Source organism: Eublepharis macularius, chromosome 7 (genome assembly GCF_028583425.1).
Source record: "Eublepharis macularius isolate TG4126 chromosome 7, MPM_Emac_v1.0, whole genome shotgun sequence".
NCBI classification, from domain to species: domain Eukaryota; kingdom Metazoa; phylum Chordata; class Lepidosauria; order Squamata; family Eublepharidae; genus Eublepharis; species Eublepharis macularius.
In genome coordinates this window covers 103,238,780-103,259,549 of record NC_072796.1, presented here as the reverse complement: position 1 = coordinate 103,259,549, position 20,770 = coordinate 103,238,780, and positions in this window count along the sequence as shown.

The following is a 20,770-nucleotide window of genomic DNA, read 5'->3' as shown; positions in this document are numbered from 1 at the left end:
CATCGGGACCACACAGCATAGCATCCAGACAAGAATAAAAAAACATGAAAGACACTGCAGACTTGGCCATCTGGAAAAATCAGCAGTGGCTGAACATAGCCTAAATCAAACAGGACACAGTATCCTATTCCAGGACACTAAAATACTGGACAACACTTCCAACTACTTTGTCAGATTGCACAGGGAAGCAATTGAAATTCATAAGCATAAGCATAATTTCAACAGGAAAGAAGAGACCTTAAGAATGAATAGAGCATGGTTTCCAGTCCTGAAAACCACCAGGCTAACAAAATACTCTATACCCGACAATAGCCCTGCAGAGAAGATTAGCATATCAAGCACCAATCCATATGCAAAAGAACCTCCTCAGGATACAGTGAAGCCTCCCTCCATTAGCATTCCACACCCTGGGAAACTCTTACAGGATGACTCAGCCCAACCCTACCTTCCTGAGTAGATATAAATTACTCCTGCCAACTTCTTTTCCACACTGTAACACTGAGAGATCTCTGTCCATTGGTGCTACACCTCTTTTTTTTTTTAATAAAATTTTTATTAGTGAGTGGTAAAACAAAGAAAATTTTGCAAATTTGACACAAATAATCCCATTTTACCCCTTGCTGTATCCCCCACCCTTTTCCTCCCCCCTCCCTATTGACTTCCAACAGCTTTCCAAACCCTAACCCTTCTTATTGCTTAAATCTATTTCATTTATATTTCCCTACCAACTTTAATTCGTAATATCTCTTATTCTAAGCACATTCTTATTTTTTACATAACCTCTATCAAACCTACTATCAATATAGTATATCTCAACTCAATATAGCATACTAATATAATATAATATATAGCAAGGATCTCCCTATCTCTTACTTTAAACTTATTCTATTTCTTTTCTTTTAAACATATACTCCATCAAATACACTATCAATATAGTATATATCACAATAATATATTATATATATGTTGTATGCTATGCCACCAATGTAGCATAGCACACATCACCACACAACACAACCACATATTATGTTATACTGTAGAGTCTGATCTATTAACCCATTGTTTTATGTCATATATCATATATAGTATACCTCATTGAGATATCTGTTTACCCCTTCTCATTATCCCGTATACTCAATGTAAAATCCTCTTAAATATTATATTAGTTTAGATTATAATTACATTCCCCCTAAATGGTAAGATCCCTTCTCTCTTCTCATTGCAACACTATTCTTTAAAAATTTTCAAACTGCCACAGTTCTCCTTTTACATCCCACTTTTTTTCCAAAAATTGTTTCAGTTTCCCCCAGTCAACAATATATTGTCCTAGGTCAAGATCTTTAAGTTTCCTTGTCATTTTGTCCATTTCTGCCATGTACAGCAATTTGTAAATCCAGTCTTCTACAGTTGGTATTTCTTGTGTCTTCCATTTCTGCGCATACAAGAGTCTTGCTGCTGCTGTCATGTAAAATAACAATGTTCTGTGCTGCATTGGAACTGTCTCCATTCCCAAGTTCAGTAGCAACAGTTCTGGGTTCTTATTTATTTGTATTTGTAAAATCTCATTTATTACTTCAATTATTTCTCCCCAGTACTGTTTAGCTACTTCACATGTCCACCACATGTGGTATAATGATCCTTCATGTTTTTTACATTTCCAGCACTTGTCTGACATGTTGGTATTTCCTAACGCAATTTTCTTTGGTGTTAAATACCATCTGTAAATCATTTTGTACACATTCTCTTTAATGTTCGTACAAGTTGAAATCTTCACTGTATTTTTCCATAGGTATTCCCATGCCTCCATTGTTATTTCTTTATGAAAATTTATTGCCCACTTCACCATCTGGACTTTTACTGTTTCATCCACCGTAAACCATTTTAAAAGTAATTTGTAGATCTTGGATATTTCTTTCTTGGCTTCCTGTAATATCACTTCCTCTAACTCCGAATTTTCCAATCTTATTCCTCCTCTCTGGCAGTCCGCATTATAAAGGTCTCTAATCCGTCTGTACTGGAACCATCCATAACAAGGAGACAATTCTTCTTTTGACTTTATTCTCAGTTTTGAATATTGTATTTGTGTAATCTCCTTGTAAGTTAGACATTGCTGTTCATTGTCGACAGTTCTCGGATCTATTACTTCATACGGAACCACCCATGAAGGAATTCCATCTTCCATATACAACTTATATTTTTTCCAGACTGTGAAGAGGCTTCTCCGAATATAATGATGCAAAAACAGGGAGTCCGGTTTTACTTTGTCATACCACATGTATGCATGCCATCCAAATATTTTTTGTGTCCCTCCAGGGCCAGTAACTTACGGTTTTTTAAAGTTATCCAGTCTTTCAACCATACAAGACATACTGCCTCATGATACAGTCTTATGTTGGGCAGTTGCAAGCCACCTCTTTCCTTCGCATCTTGTAAGACCTTCATTTTCACTCGTGGTTTCTTGCCTGCCCACACAAAGTCTGAGATTTTCCTTTGCCATTTGTCAAATTGTTTGGAGTCTCGGATAATTGGTATGGTTTGCAACAAGAACATCACACGTGGTAGAATGTTCATTTTTACTGCTGCAATTCTTCCCAGCCATGATAAATTCAGTTTGTTCCATTTTATTAAATCTCTCTCTATTTGTATCCACAATTTCTCGTAATTGTTTTTGAACAAATCTATGTTTTTCACAGTCAGTTCAATGCCAAGATATTTTACTTTATTAGTCACCTCACAGTCTGTTATCTCCATTAGCTCTTGCTGCTTCTGTTTAATCATATTCTTACATAAGATCTTTGACTTCTTTTTGTTCACATAAAATCCAGCCAAATCTCCAAACTCTTTTATTTTCTCTATTACCTTTGGCATGTTTTCAATTGGATCCTCCACTATTAACATTATGTCATCCGCAAAAGCTCTGACCTTGTAGGAAAACTCTTTTATTTTCATACCTCGGATTGTATCATCTTCACGTATTTGAATCATCAATATTTCCAAAATCAAAATGAACAACAATGGAGACAACGGGCATCCCTGTCTAGTTCCTTTACTACTTTTCAATTTTTTTGTCAAGTCCTCATTCACAATGATTGCTGCACTCTGGTCTCTATAAATTTCCTTGACCGCTTGTATGAATTTTTCTCCCATTTGCAGCTTTTCCATGGTGGCAAACATAAAGTCCCAGTTCAAATTGTCAAATGCTTTTTCCGCATCTATGAAGAAAAAACCAACCTCTTTGTCACAGTGCTTGTCATAGTATTCAATAGCGTTTATTACTGTCCTCAAATTGTCTTTAATTTGTCTGTTAGGTAAAAATCCCACCTGTTCTTCAGCAATGAATTCCGACATCCATCCTTTCAGCCTGTCTGCCAACACCTTTGCAAATATTTTATAGTCATTATTCAGCAACGAAATTGGTCTATAATTTTTAACATTGGTCAAGTCCTGACCTTCCTTCGGTATCAGCGATATATTAGCTTCATTCCATGAGTCAGGAATCCTTTGATCTTGCATCGCCCCATTCATTGCCTCTTTCAGGAATGGCGCCAGTTCGTTAGCCATCACTTTACAAAACTTTGCTGTTAGCCCATCTGGTCCTGGCGCCTTTCCTATCTTCGTTGATTGTATAGCTTCCTTTACTTCTTCTTCCGTCACTTCCTTATTTAGTTTCTCTTTCCATTTTTCAGGAATTGTCGGGATTTTCATCTTATCCAGGTATTCCACTATTAAGTCTTTACTCACTTCTTTTTTTTGGTACAATTTTGCATAAAACTTAAAAAAGGCTCTACTAATAGTCACTTGATCCATAAGCACCTTATCATCTTCTAGGATTTTACTTATGACTTTCTTCTCCTTCCTTTTTTTTAATTGCCACGCCAAATATTTCCCAGGTTTATTTGCATTTTGGTGCTATACCTCTGAAGATGCCAGCCACAGCTGCTGGTGAAACGTCAGGAACTACAATGCCAAGACCATGGCTATACAGCCTGGAAAATCCACAACAACCGTCAAGGACCACTGTTCCAGATGATATATGTTATGATCCAGTTACAATCCAGCTAGAAAAAAATGTGATAATTCATTAAAAGGGAGAGTTTGTGGTTTTTTAAAAAGTATTTTGGGGAGAAGGGTTAGTTTTCCAGAGTGCTGCTATCAAGAAGAGAAATATAGGGTATAACTATCTACATAAAAATAAAATAAATTTACTATCAAAAGGCAACCAATTGTCAGTTATTTAATGTACTATTATATTTTTACCACTATGGAGAACAAGGATCTTTCGGATCTTATTGCTCAGGGACCAAAAAGAATTTGCTTGTCAGTTACAACATTTTCCCTTTTTTATTCAAAAATTGTTACCATATAATCCAGGGGAACTGATCTGTTTACTCTGGACACTGATTGAAATTCCAGATAATTTCCAGGTCCCACCTCAAAGCTGGCAACCTAGAGGAAGAGCAGCTGAGCCCTTAGTAGTTGGGATGGCATGTGGAGGAGTGGAGCTGAGGCTTAATGCTTCTCAGCACTTTTTAAATGTGCAGCTGAGAATAATCAAAGGGTCAAACTACACATTTGAGCAGCCATGGATCCAACCTGTGGCTTCTGGCACCATTGTAGAGGAGAATGGCCACTCCAAGATGCAGTTTGGCTCAAAACCAGCAGTAATACTTGCTAAATATGGAGCCAGGGTGCGTTTGTCAAAAATGCTGATGGTCATTGTTGGTTGCTTGTTAGCATCAATGTGCACTAATGTGTTTAATTGATGTAGATCATCCATTAATAAACTAGTTAACCCAAGTAATGAAGCCTTGGGTCCTTTGTTGCAGACCTCCCAGGACCCAAGACATAAAACAATGTAAATCAACACCAAACAAACTGATAAAACAGTTACACAAAACATTAAAATAAGGCTAAAAACAACTGGCAGGGTTGCCCAGACTTAGGCTGCCTCCATAGTTCTCCAGAACAGCTCTGTTTTGCATCCTTACTGGAAAGCCAGGAAAATTGGTCCCCTGATCTCTTCCAGGAGGCAGTTCCAGAGACATGGGGCAGATGCTGAAACAGACCATATCAAAACTTGCCTTAAACAATGGAGGAACTGATAATATACCTTGATGCAAAATCAAAAAGAGTCCAGTAGCACCTGCATCTGACGAAGAGAACTGTGATTCTCGAAAGCTTATGCTACAATAAAATTGGTTAGTCTTAAAGGTGCTACTGGACTCTTTTTGATTTTGCTACTACAGACTAACACGGCTAACTCCTCTGGATCTATACCTTGATGGGAAGAGAAGAGTTCTAGAAACCTGCAGAGAGTTGTGGTTGTCCAAGTATTTGGGCCCCAGATCATTAAGGGATCTTTGGAGGTGGTACAAGAAGCATCCTCTATCTTGGGGGATCGAATCAGAGCTGAAGAAGAAATTTTCACCTTTCCTTTCCCTCAACTGTTCTCAAAAGAAGGCATATCATGGCAAAAAACATTAAGTGTATTATCCTCCACTTGAAGCCAGCTGGGTGACCTTGGGCTAGTTCTCTGGTGCTCTCTCAGCCCCACCCACCTCACAGGGTGTTTTGTTGTGGGGATAATAGTAACATACTTTGTAAACCGCTCTGAGAGGGCATTAAGTTGTCCTGAAGGGTGGTATATAAATTGAATGTTGTTGTTGTTGTTATTATATGTTAGAACTATTCTAGATCATTTGAGGTGCTCTAGAATTCATGCTTTTCAAAACAGCTAGGATCATAGCCTTAGTGTGAAGGGGGGAAAGTTCTTATCATAAAGCATGAACAGTTTATATAAAGTCCCTAAATGGGAGTATCTGCTCCCTGTAACAGTGCAGATGAAAAACTGCAAGAGTAAAAATAGGCAATGTTCCATATTATATGATAAATATGGGAAGAAATACATGATGTTCACACTGTTGTTAACCAATCAATGCAGTATGATGTATGGAGCCACAAAAGACTTTCATGATTGCCAGGAGAGTGAGCACATTAACTGGACATGCAGAAACAAATATAGTGGTAAAAAGAAGTGCTCACTAAGTAGAATAAAAAAACCCACAAGAAAAATGTTTCAGAATTATGGTAGAACACAATGAAATGTGGGAAATCCTGCTGAGCAAAATAACTCAGAGAAGAACACTCTTTTGTCCTGTAACTGCAATGAAATCAGAAAAATAGCCTAATATTATGACGGTTGATTGCAATAGAAAGCTGTGATTTTAAAATTGGACTTGAGTGCATCATTTTCCACACAAGTTTTAAAGGACAAGACTGAAAAATAACCAAAGGGGAGGGAGTGGATAAATGGCTAAAAACATTCAGAGTTCAAGTAGTTTCCCAATGCCATCCACATGGTATGGGCTTAGAACAGTAAAACCAGTTAGGATGGTACTATGTTTTAAAATAAAAGGCATAACTGAGCATAAGAGACTCATTAGACAGATTCATTGTTCTCTTCAAATCAGGAACCAGAATGTGCAAAGGCTTGGTTCAACTAAAAGTAGAAATTAGCAGGATTATGGGATATGTATTGGCTTGGATCCAGTGATGCACAAAGTAGAAAAAACAGACAGTGCAATTCTACTCGCGTACGATCTTGTATAATATCATCTTATCTTATATACTAATAGTCAGGTGGCCCTGATCTGAGGATACTTAAATCTGGAGACTAGAGCCATGGACAGACAAGACTGATCTTCCTACACACCTGGAAAATGCCACTGATTTGTAGAAAAATCTGAAATCTAAAAAAAATACATCGGTAATTTTAAAAAATCCAAAATGTTGAAAGGAGCATCTGTCGCTTAAACCAGATGCACTCAGTGACTGTTGCTAGGCAACCACAACAGTTCGGTTAGTATTCCAGGCTTAGTTTCTGTCAGTAAAAGGAAGGGAGAAGGTGCAGGACCCTTTCTAGGGCTGTTTTGATCTCTGAGGGAGAACTCACTAGGCCCGGCCCAGAAGCAACCACCAGGTGCCTTGATACCATATGACCTGCATGACTGGCTACTTGCTCTTGTTGAACAGCATCCCCCCTCCCCCAAAAAGCCAGTGTAGTGTAGTGGTTAGAGTTTCAGAGTAGGATCTATGAGAACCAGATTCAAACCACCACTCTGTTATGGAAGCTTACTTGAAGACTTTGATCCAGTCAACACACTCATCCTAACCTACCTCTCAGGGTTGTTGCGAGGATAGTAAGCTGCTTTGGAGAAAGCAGTATATAAATGAATAAAAATGAATAAATATAGATGAAGATGAGGGGCAGATAAAAGGTAAGTTGTTTAGTGGATTTGAAGGAGAGAAGGACATAAGAAAAGGTGAGCATATGTAGGCAGCCAGGAGGAGGGAAAGAGGAAATAGTTTGGGGAAGAGGATACAAAAGTACCCCCAGCAAGTCCTTGCAGATTCCCCACTATGCAACTGGACCACAGAGGAGTGGCTGCTGGGGAGGGAAAAGGTGAAGACAGGGGGGCAGAGAAAGGTGGGCGGGAAAGGGAGAAGGAAGCAGCAGAGGCGGGAGAGGCTATAGGGGACAAAGAAGGGGAAGAAAACAGAGTGTGGAAGTTAAACGTGAAATGCCTCACACAAGCCCTCTTGTATCTTATATTGCCCAGAAATTGCTTACACAACATTTTGCACAAATGGAAAAGCAGTTTGGAATATATTAAGTTCACAAACAAAAAACCAGTCCTGCTGGAGCAAAACGTGGTCCAGTATCCTGTTAGAAATGTTTGGAGTTAGCAACAATATTAGGAAGTTCTTGTCAACTACAATGAGAAAATGGTGCACAAGACTGACAGCTGATGGAATGGAACTAGGATGCAGGGCTGGATCTACGGGGGGGCAGAGGGGGGTAGTCTGCCCCCGGCACCGCCAGGGAGGGGGCGCCGGGAGCAGCTCCCAGCTGCCGGAGCGCGCAGGCGGCAGTGCGGGCAGCCTCGTAACCCCCGCGCTGCCTTTTGCCTGCCCTGCAGGGCAGGGGGTGCGTGGCAAGCCGGCCGCCCCCTGCCCTGTGGGGAGGCGAATACCGTGGGCAGCCTCGCAGCTCCCCACACTGCTTTCGCCTGCCCTGGAGGGCAGGGGGTGCGCAGCAAGCCAGCTGCCCCCTGTCCTGCAGAGCAGGCAAAAGCAGCGCGGGGGGGCTGCGAGGCCGCCCGCGCCATTCACCTGCAGGGAGGCGAATAGGGTGGGCGGCTTCTCAGCCCCACACCCTGCCTCCGTCCGCCCCGCGTGATGATGTCACCAAAGTGCGCACCACGCTGTGCACACGCGCGAGACAGTAAGCCAAAGGTTGCCCTGGGCATGGGCACCCTGGATCAGGCACTGCTAGGATGTGTCACGTTTTGGTGGGTAGCTGTATTGGTCTGCAGTACAACAGCAGGATTTGAGTCCAGTGGCACCTCAGAGACCAACACAATTTTCAGAGTGTAAGCTTCTGAAGACTCAAGGTCTGCCTCTCAAAAGCTTAAATCAGTGTCAGTTTTAGGTGTGGATTATTTTGAGGTGATTCCCTGTCACCTTTATTGTTTGTCATTGCTATGATACCACTAACAATGTAATTTCATAGAACATGTAGCAGATACGAAGTTTCAAAGAGAGCAGGAAAAAAATCTCATTTGTTTTATATATACCTTAAATTATATAGAAAATCTGAAGAGGAAAGAAATCTCTGGTGCACACAGTATGAATATTTAGCCAAGATATAGCTGTGGACTTTGGAACTGAAAAGTGTGCAACACTATCAATAAAATAATGGAAGATTACTGAATTGAATGGAATACAACTTGTGAATGTAAAATTCTTAGGTTGCCCACAGGAAAATTCTAGACATTGCAATCACTACAGGCGAAGCTACAAGTGACGAATGACACTTGAATGGCAAGTGTATTTCTCCCTGTTCACTTGCACTCCACTCAATCCACTTGCCGTTCAAGTGTCATTCATCACTTATAGCTTGGCCCTAAGTACCTCATGGACATATTGAGTTCCTTCACAAGAGACTATTCACCTCAAGACAACATTGTACTCTACATGTCTGTTTCTTTAATTTTTCTTTCCTTTGTTGTAAATGATGAAACCTTATGGACAGAGGCGGTTTATGTGAGAACTGAGCTCATGTACCTACAAGGAACCTCTGAATTAGCATCAACATTTTTAAGACTGGGGAACTAGAAACAGAAGCAAAAGTTTTCTATTTACCCTGAAGTTATTTAAGGAGATGATGGAGTGAAAGATGAAGGGAAGAGCAATTATAAAGGTTTGAAAGTAGAGATGCTGCCAACTTTGCAATGAACATGTTCAAAAGGTGAACATACCTCATTAGATATTTTTGATTATCCATGAGCCTAACATCCAATCTGTTCAGCTATCTGTTGTCTATCTTGCTCAGTTGCTGACTAGCTTTGCAGCTGTGCTGTGCCTGTGGTGGCAGCATTTTCTTTCCTGGTGTTAGTGAAGTTTAATTTCCTTGCTTTGAAGAGACTTTTTCATCTACATAGTGGGTTAGATTATTTTACCCAGTGTCATGGATGGTTGGACCAAGTAATCCACAGTGCAATCCCAAACAGAGATACTCCAATCTAAGACCACTGAAATCAAGGGGCTTAGACTGGTGTAACTCTGCCTAGGATTGCACTGTAAATGATGGAGGAAGTATGTCTCCCACAAGACTGTGTGAAAATGAGCATGCACAAAATAACAGTGATAACACAGTCTAGAATGAATGCCAAACAGTAATACTTGCTTTACAAAAAAGTGTTTGTTTATAACTTCTGGTTGACTGCATGAAGCAACAACAAGTTTGTGCGGGAGGAGGTAAGGAGGCTGTGGGAGAATGTACATACATGAATCATTGCCAGTTGCACTGTACTATTCTGTATTGTTTGAATACATTAAAAGTAACCCAACAAACAGACTTAAACTATTCACAAATAGCTGGACTGACAGATGAAAATTCAGCTCCCTTGTTGGAACCAGAGAACAACCTATGAGCTGAACTGGTGAGTTTTAAAATATTCCTATTTAAGAGTAATTATCTTTTTAATAAACAAATCTAATTCCTTAACACTTAAAAAAATAATAAATCTATATTTTTCTATCATTGTTCAATATCTAAGTCAGAAACTTTAAAACAAATATTTTGTATTTCCTTCCTACTTCTAAAAATTTTGAAAAAATCCTGCTTATGTCAGAATAGCTTACATTCTTTTAAAACAACAATAAACAGATTTTAATCATAGTATTTGCCTCTTACCAAACATCACATACAAGTAAGGTTGCTAGGCATGGCCTGGCTGTTGGCGGGAGCTGGGGAGGCAGAGATACAGGAGGGCTTTGTTAGCAATGGTGTGACATCACTTCCAGGTGTTCTACATAAGTGACATCATGCTGTTGACCCAATGGTGATTTTTATTTTATTTTTCTCACACTGGCACTTGGAGCAGCAGCAGGAAATGAAAGCCTGGGGTGGGGGATCCTCCACACTTGGCGGGAAGATGTCAGTGCTGCCTACAGGCCTGTATAACATCCAATCTGCTAGACAAAGACTAGCCCACAACGCATGTATATCTCCCACTCTTCCTCCAATAGATGAAGTTTTGCTAAGTGGGAACAATGATTGTGACATTCCCAGCAGACCACCCACAGCTACTGACCTCTTGAGTACATCACAAATGGTAATGTGGCTTGGTAGTTTGGGACTGCTGTAGATTTAAACAAGCTGAAATATTAGAAAGATATCTATTTCAAAAAAGGCAGGTATAGTTGCCACATGTTTTTGGTACATAGAGGCTGCGACCATAAGAACGCCTTTCTGAGAGTAAGCCCCAATGAATAAAATGAGTACACTTTACTTCTGAGTAAACTTGCTAAGGATTGGTCCTATAAATTGGTTCAGAGACAGTCATGTGCATCTAGACAGAAAAATGGTATGCAAGTAATTGATTTTTGCAGCCAGAAATGTAGTACACATTAAATGACATAAAGATTCAGCTTCAACATTCAAAATGCATAAGCACAACTCATAAAGCTGAACAAGTGTACCCATAATTTAGTTGGTGGGACAAGCGTAATTTCGTCAGAATCATAGAAGCATAGCATTACAATCCTTATATTTAGTACTCACTTTATATATTGCAGAAAGTATGTTTAAATGTACCCTTAAATGTATTAAAGTGGATTTAAATTAGAACAAAGGCATGTGTGTTGGGAGGGAAAGAGGCACGGTATAGTCCAGCGTCATCAGATCTCGGAAGTGAAGCTGTGACGGCAACCACCAAGGAAAAGTCTGCAGAGCAAGGTACTAGATAACCATCTCTGCTTCTCATTTGCCCCTTGCTGGTGTTGTTATAAGTCGACTGCAACTTTTTGGCACATACAAACACACATGAAATACTTTGAATTCATTCATTCAGTTCATTCAAATACCTTTAATGGCATACAAAGATCTAAGACAGCAAAAACGTCACTTACTTTAAATTCTAAACTGAGGAATTTAAGACATTCATACGTTCTTTCAGCTGCAAATGGGGAGAAAAGAGAAAAAAAGAAATCACATATTTGGCATCACCGATGCAAGGAGAATTCATAATTCTCATATTTCCTTTGCTCTCAAATATGCTTTCAGAAATTCCTCTTGGAAACCAGCCTTGGTTATTTTTTTAATAAAATATATATTCTACATCATGCTGCCGGTAAGAATAGTTTGTCGAATTAAGTGATTTAAAAAATCAATCTCTGATATTTTTCAATTTCTTAAATCCAAAATCTGCATAGAAAATATATAACTCCAATTTACTTGATTCATCTGTATTGCCTCTGTAGCGTCTTCTGACATTTAGCACATGGCTGAAAGTGTCTCCATTACAAATGTCAAGCTGGTGTTGACTGAGGATAAAAGGCAGACTACTGTAAGTTGTCGAACAGTTTTAATACAAAATTAACAATATAAAGGTTGTACTGAAATAACTCTTCTCAACATTCATGTCTTAAGATAAATCCAGCTTCCTCAAAGAATTAACATTAAGTGTGAAATCAATTGGTGTTGTGTGAGGTGGTAATTTTTTTCCTCCCACCTCCTGAGGGAGATCCCCATGGCACAGAGTGGTAAGCTGCAGTACTGCAGCCCAAGCTCTGCTCACAACCTGAGTTCGATCCTGGCAGAAGCTGGGTTCAGATAGCCGGCTCAAGGATGACTCAGCCTTCCATCCTTCAAAGGTCGGTAAAATGAGTACCCAGTTTCTTGTGGGTAAACTGTAGATGACTGGGGAAGGCAATGGCAAACCACCCTGTAAAAAAGTCTGCCAAGAAAACGACATGATACAATGTCCCCCATGGGTCAGTAATGACTTGGTGCTTGCACAAGGGACTACCTTTACCTTTTACCTGAGGGAGAAAACGATTTGTCTAGACTCAGTCATGGGCTTAACCTTGGTCTCCTTGTGTTTTAACCTTGATTTCTCACAAACCTAGAGGTGGGAACTGCCTATTCTTTTCCTGAAGAAAAGGGATGAAAATGGTAACATGCTAGACTGGAGAAGGATGAGGAAAAACATTTAAATTTAAACTATAACTTGCCATCTGTTTAAATGCAACACAGAACATATTTTGTTCCTTAATGCAATCCTAAACACAGTTGCTTTGCTATATCCATTGAAGTCAATTGGCTTAGAAGGGTATAACTCTCTCTAGGCCTCAGGGCCAGCACCTCCATTGAAGCAGGTCCGGCAATCGCCTCCAGCACTGAGGCACCAGAGGGGGTGCCAGGGGCGAGGGCGCATGCTACAGCTGACGGCAGCAGCACATGGGCAGCTGAGCAGGAGGGATGGGAAGCCACCCGCGTGTCGCCCTGGCCGCCTGCCATGCCTAGCCTGCAGCTACTGCAGCCTCCCAGTCCTCCCGTGCTGCCGCTGCCAACACACACCCCCAGCCAGGAGCAGCAGCCGCTAGCAGGTGTCCAGGGTGGCGCGTGGAGCAATAGAGCAGGAGGGCTGGGAGGACACACGCGTGCCTCCTCAGCCACCTGCCCTGCCTGGCTGGGTGTGCATGCCAGCAGCTGCAGCACAGGGCAGCCTGAGCAGGCAGCCCTCCCACCCAGCCACCCGCCGCCCTGCAGTCCGGGTGTGTGCGCATGCTTTGCGTGCACGCGAGCAGTAAGGAGAAGACCTGAAGCTGCCCCTGGCCTCAGGCGCCGGAAACCCAGGCGCCGGCCCTGCTAGGACTGTACTATTAGTTGATAGTTCGACCCACTTATTTGCATGCTGAAGTGTGTACTACTTTAATGCCTACTAAAAGTATAGTGTTGTTAATGTTTTTACCATCAGCAAACTATCCTAACATTTACTGACATTAGCTGCTGGTCACCATGCCTCAATGATTAGACAGCTAACGGTTTTCTGATTCAGAGTTCAATTTCCAAGTGTTATGGTTTTATTATATGTATATGTCTGTCACCACTTGTCAGCGTTAACATTTCCTAACATCCATCAGCCTTCCCCTTTGCTGGGAAAATACTTTCCCATCAACTCAAACTTCCAGTCAAGTTTACATGATCCAGTCCTGATAGAGACACATACCATCATCCCTCTTAATTCACCCCTTTTGTTTTCTTCCCAAGCTCCTGTGGAATATAAGTATAACCAGGACTCAATTGGAGACAGAACATGCCGGAACAGCGTTCTGGTAGATCTGAAAAGAGGTCACGTGGGTTTTGGCCCCACCCACGTGATTCCTTTTCCTCCTGGCTGTCCTCGTCTTTAGCAGCAGGCTCTGCTGCTTTATTTTCATCTGTGACAAGAGAGAGAGAGAGAGAATGAGTGAGTGAGTGAGTGAGTGAGTGAGTGAGTGCAAGCTGAGTGGGGCTGGGCTCCAAGGAACTGCTTAGAATTCATTCTGCTCTGCTGCTTGCTTTATTTTCATTTGTGATTCGTGGGAGAGAGAGAGAATGAGTGAGTGAGTGCCAGCCGAGTGGAGCTGGGCTCCAAAGGAATGTAAGCTGCTTAGAATTCATTCTGCTGCTTTATTTTCATTTGTGACTTGTGAGAGAAAGTGAGTGAGTGCGTGCCTGCAAGCAAGCAGGGCTGGCTCTCCAGAGGAGGGTAAGCTGCTTTGAATTCATTCTGCTTTAAGGAAATACCTGGAGATTTGGGGGGAAAGCAGCCTGAGGGGTGGATGGTGCCTTCTGACACACTTCTGGTGATGTCAGGGGGTGTGGCATATGCCAATGAGATATGCTAATGAGTTCCTGCAGTTCTTTTTCTAGGAAATGACCCCTGAGTATAACTACAACAAATCCCTTGCATGTGTGTGTATGTGCGTGTGCCCCTCTTCTCAAGCAAAGTCAAGTCCTTTGGTTAATTGTGACATCCATCTTCATGTTGTTTCAATTTCATCTTTTGGGATGTACTCTTCAGGATAGTTTCAGGTGGGTAGCTGTATTGGTCTGTAGTCGAACAGCAGGATTTGAGTCCAGTGGCACCCTGGGATCTGAAGAATGGAACTCTGACTTTCAGAAGCTCATACCCTAAAAATCTTGTTGGTCTCTAAGGTGCCACCAGACTCAAATCCTACTGTTCTTCAGTATAAGCTTATATAATTTTATTCACCTCTCTTACCCTAATCCTCCATATTAGAGCTACAAGAACTTGGAATGTACAGGAAGTTAGCAATGTTGTTTGTGTTTGCTTAATGTTTGACTATGAAGTATGTTTCTGACACACCTCATTTTCTTACTTAACTCTAATTTCTTATTTCTGAGGAGTTTGTCTTCTTTCATTTCCAGAGCTATTACCCCAAATCTGGAACCTTGGTAGACAAGAAGTAGTGCTCATGGTACCAGAGGGTAGAAACATGTTGGCCATTCAGGTAACAATGCAGTCTCATGAGTTCACAGTGGGCAGCAGCATCTACTGCATCCAGCAATGTCATAACCTTTGGGGAGTTTTACTAATGCCTTCAAAATATATACACTTGAGCCTCAATTACCACCCCTGACAACCTCCAATAACAGCAACAGATTCCCCTTCCTATTCAAATGGTGTACATTGCCAGTGTTTACAACATTGAAAATCCCTATATTTGAGCAAGCTGATTGTTCAATAGCTCAGACATATAAAAGAAGGAATGCTGGAACAATCAAAAGTGCAGCAGACATTTTCTAGGTTTTTTAGAAAGACATGTGACAGAGAGTAGCCACAACTAGACATGGGCATGATAGGAATTACGGTCTGAAAATTGCCCCCATTTTGGCGTTTGCGCCATCGGGACCAGGCTGATCGGTTCCATCCATGGCTCCTGGTTCAGCACTCAGGTGGGGCGCTCTATCGGGTCTCGATCAGATCGATCGGTTTACGTTCGGGATTGCAGTCTGCAGACAGTCTGGTGCCAGCCATCTGTTCCCGAGAGAACGGAGCCCCATGGAAATGAAGCCTGGGGCATGCCGGAGGTGTTTGCCCTCCTTCTGTTGCCCTGGAAACGCGAATGGAAGCCCAGCTTTCCTTGATCAGCCAGGCTTCCTTCCAACCACGGAGCAGCCAGAAAAGCGCGCGCCCATCTCGTCCATTTGGGAGAAGAGAGAGGAGGGCGGGGGAAGGGGGTGTTCTTCTGTAGCCATGGGCACTCGAATCTCATCCCTGCAAAGCCTGAGAGGCCGCTCTTACAGCCAAACACAGCCCTCCTGAGTAGCAGACTCAGGCTTTATAAATAGCCATGTGCTGCACAACAAAGTTTCACTTTCTGCTCGCAGGTGGAGTGGGACAGAGGCGAGCTCTTGCTTGCCACTTTTGGAGAGAGAAAGCGCAAGAGAGAGAGCGAGGGAGCTTTAGCTTTGGGCTTCAGCGGATAGGGAATTAGGGAATAGGGAGCTATCTCCTCTGGTTCCAGGGCTGCCGCCTAGCTCTGGGCCAAGCTCGGTGGGCACCTCGGCTGAGAGCTCAGGTCTGGGGGGGAGTGTTGCAGCTGGGGTTGGGCTCTATTCCTATTCTCTCTCTCTGCTTCCAGGGCTGCCGTCTAGCTCTGGGGCCAAGCTCAGTGGGCACCTCCTTGGCTGAGGGCTCACACAGTATTACACACTCTAGTGCCTGGTCACTCTGGTCTGGGGAAGTGTTGGTGGTGGGGCGTCCTCCCGCGTCGGCCTTCCCGATTCCCGATTCCCGATTCTGTATCAGAAACGGGACTTGATCGGCGAGGTTCGGGTACCTGGGTTCGGCGCCACCGCGGAATCACGATCAGCTAAATCAGGATTATTTTTTGGATCATGCCAATGTCTAGGCACAACCATGAGTACTTTGGAAGGTTAATGGAAGGGAAGGATACATTGGGAGGGTCTAGAAGTAGTGATGGGACTGTGGAAAGCTGGTTCCATTATGCAACCTCAGGCCATAATTCAAAAGTATCTGGACTCACCTTGATACTAAGTGAGTTCTCATTTCATGCTCACTAATGAAAGTCTTAACAAGAGATGTTGGGTTGCCTATTCTGTATCTGTTACTCTCTGTGACAACCATAGCATCAACTGTCAGTGTAAATCCATTTTGAAACTACCTGTCCTTTCCTTTATACTTTTCTGGCTTGTAAAATATTGATCCTGATGTTTTACCCTGAAGGAGAAAAGAGAGTAACAAGATTAGAAACCACAGAATTGCCATGTTTGTTCTTTTGTCTCTTTAGCATGTAATTCAAAGAGCATTTTTCCTCTTGAACTTCCACTGAAACTTTTTTCAGAAATAGAATTTATCTTCTGCAAGTAATGTGGCTGATAGTGGCTGCATTGGTCCTAGAGAATGAGAAATGGAACACAATGAGACAGTTTTGAAAAAGCTAATATAAAGCTTTCCATCTCTATATTCCTCATTTGGTACACATGGCACACAAAATTTGAAAGACTGAAATACGTATATTTACTGGTACTGCCATACTTTGTACTTGCTTTGCTCAAAATACTGAGTTTCATAATCTTTAATTATTAGATGTATTTTGCATTATTTATTTTTTTTAAATTATACCATTTTTCCAAAAAGAAAGTATAATACAGAAAGCTCACACACAACTCTAGTGGTGACTTTAGAAAACACCGCCCTGCATTCATTTCTAGTCTGGGTTTTCATTTCACATCAGTTTTTTTAATGAAATCTACTTGTTTTCATTATTATTTATATGTTCAGCTCTCTTCCTCAACTTCTTCCACTACCCACTTACTGTGGGCTTCATGCCAGGGCCTCTGCTGCTGACCCATCCTGTCCTAGCCTAAGCAGGAGACAATGGGACAAGCAGACAGGTATTCTGTGACCCTATAACAGCAATATCATAAGCAGAGTTATACCCTTTTAAGTCTATTGACTGAATTTATCTTTGCTTAGGATTGCACTGTTAGTTCTTTAAATGCTCTTTCCAATTCATCTGAATAATAACAACAACAACAACAACATTCGATTTATATACTGCCCTTCAGGACAACTTAACACCCACTCAGAGCAGTTTACAGAGTATGTTATTATTATCCCCACAACAATCACCCTATGAGGTGGGTGGAGCTGAGAGAGCTGCACAAGAGCTGCGACTGACCCAAGGTCACTCAGCTGGCTTCAAGTAGAGGAGTGGGGAATCAAACCCGGTTCTCCAGATTACAGTCTCGTTGCTCTTTCTTAACCACTACATCAAATGGGCGAAGTATGATGTATTAGTGTGTCCTGGAAAATATCTAGTGCATGTGGAACTTATATTAGTGCAGAGAAAAAAACTTCTTTGAATAATTTTTGGCCTGGGGTCCAAGTTTGGTTTAATTCTTTGCCCATTACTATGTATTTTATTCTACTATGTGGCTAAACAGCTTATAACCTCAATGAGTCAGGATGTGAATAATAATTAGAACTGGTGATTCTACAGAATTCACCTGCAAAATTCTCCCTGAGTTAGCATTGAAATAAATTGATCCAATGCATCAGTGTAAAGCCTACAACACTGAAATAATTTATTCATGTTGATTTTTATTATTATTTATACCCCAATTGTATCCAATGTATCCAAATAAATTAATAAGAATAACAAAAATAGTAACTTATGCAGTGATTTAGCCAAGCTTTCAATATCACCGAAGCTCATCAGCTTTGTTCTTTGTTCATTTTCTTTTTCTTCCTAACAATTATCCTTTCTGTATATCAAGCTAAAAATGCCTAAGTCCTCTAAAATAGGAATGTCCATTTTCTTCTGTCTGCATATATGGACATGGATACCTACAGCTTTTCCATCTCCTAGGAATTCAATCCCTTAAACTGCTTTCATTTTTATTGTACTGCCTCCAACAATGTTTTTCATAGCTACTTTCACCATCAAACCTGAAGAACAATTAGACAAAATATATACAATTCTATCAAACTGTGGGAACTAGTAACTAATTCAAGAAGTTTCTCTTTACATATTTAATAGCATGTCTTTTTCTCAATAGCTTACTGCTGCAAACTGATGGCTTTGATGATGCCTTCTTTAGTTCTCTCTCCTTTCTCATTTGTAGTGTCAGACTAAATCTACTGCAGTGCAAAAGTTAACTTATACTCTGTGACACAGTAATCAATTAATTCTTCATAGCTTTCACATTCATCTTCTCATTGGTTGACTTGTTAACACAGGGCAGGTCAACAGGTAGGCTTTCTCAAGGCCTGTAAGCTTGTCCATCAATTCATTCATTACACAATCTATTAGCATCACCTTTCTGTAATAGAGTGAAGGCTTAAGAGACAGTGGACAGTGTATAATAGGCAGCTCAAACCCCCTGCATAGTATCTTGAATAATTGTCAGCTAATTAAATAATTTCCAGTCAATGGAATGGGGTTTTTTTTGTAACAGATTCATGGATTAATTAGTTTGATCAAATTCAGATATATGTGCAGATTACCTTAATATGTATCTGTCTTTATGTTATTGAAGGAAACATATGATGTTGATATGATAAAACCAATATTTACTATTCATTGTTAGGAGATACCATCTTGAATATTTTTTTCACATCCCATTACAATGAGATAATGGAATCAAACTAACTTACAACAAATAACTGTGTAGTTAAATCACATCCCCACTATTTAACACTCATTCCACCAATCAGCGACTGAGCTTAACCTACTGATTAAAATTAGCTTTCTGTTAAAATAAGTTTCAGTGTATACTTTTTTTTTCAGGTTTAAAAGCTGATGAGAGCTGATTAACAACCCCAGCCAGCCGTAATCTCTCCACCACAACCCAGGCAAATAGCAATCCAGAACAGACAGGTCCTCTGGTGATGTCATTCCACCTGGTGGTGGGCATGCTTCTGCAGTTCACAGGGACCCAATCTGGGAAGTTAAGGGGACCTGGCAACTCTGGAGAGATACACATATGATGATTTCTTTTCCTATAGGGCACTAAATGGAATTGCGGCTTCTTAGGCTACAAAATTGAACCAAGAGTAAATTCCCTTCTCTCCACAATGATACTACGAACCTCTATACTCTTGGGTACTGAAAATATTGTGATTCTGTCATGATATCACATTTACTTTAGCCCTAAATGGCACACGTATAACTTTAGTAAAAATGAAGAGGCAAGTAAGCATTAATACCTTGCTAACAATGTAACACAAGAAACTAGGGTTGCCAGCATCCAAGGGGTGGCTGGAGATCTCCCAGAATTACAACTGATCTCCAGTTGACAGAGATCAGTTCTCCTGGAGAAAATGGCTGCTTTGGAGGGTGAACTCTATGGCATTATACCCAAATGAGGCCCCTCCCTTTCCCAAACCCCACCCTCTCCAGGCTCCACCCCCAAAATCTCCAGGATTTTTCCAACCCACTGCTGGCATCCCTACAAGAAACAAATTTTCTTTTGTCCATCCTCAAGGATCAAAGGCCTCAAAAGCCATAAATCCAAGTCAAATATTTGCTGTAGGGACATTATGAGGGTGGACAGTTTAGGGGCTATCCTTTACATGGCCTTCCTCTGTGCCACCCCTGACATTATGCACACAACACGCTGCATCAGTTCAGTTGGACTTTTCCTTCCCACCATCTGCTTATTTTGACACTAAGAGCCAAGCTACAAGTGACGAATGACACTTGAACAGCAAGTGAACAGACTCAGGTGTATTCCTCCCTATGTGATCACTACATGATCAAGTGGAGCACAAGTGAAGTGCAAGGGAACAGGGAGGAATACATGTGAGTCTGTTCACTTGCCATTCAAGTGCCGTTCGTCACTTGTAGCTTGGCCCTAAGAATAAAATAATACAACTTGCGAAGTCTACAGGAGATTTTGTCTCATCTTAAAACTTTTTGTGCATATGTATCTTCAAAGTACAATTGCATTCGCAAATTATTTGGATGTGGTAATTTTATATACTAATAGCCAAACAGCTCTGATCTGAGGATACTTAAATCCAGAGACTATAGCCATGAACAGACAAGACAGATCTTCCTACACGCCTGAAAAATGCCCCAGGTTTGCAGAAAAATCTGAAATCTAAAAAAAAATACATTGAGGGTGTTAAGAAAAACAAAAATGAAGTTCCTATAGCTTTAACTTGATGCCCTCAGTAGCTTTTCCTAAACAACAATAATGGTTTAGCCAGTATTCCAGGGTTGATTTCTGCCAGTAAAAGGCAGGGGGAGGCCCTTTCCTGGGCTGTTTTGGCCTTTCAGGGAGGACTCAATGGAGACAGGCCCAGAAGCAACCGCTGGATGACTTGATCCCAGGTGACTTGCTTGATTCACCCAGGCCCAGCTGCTTCATATTGTTCAACAG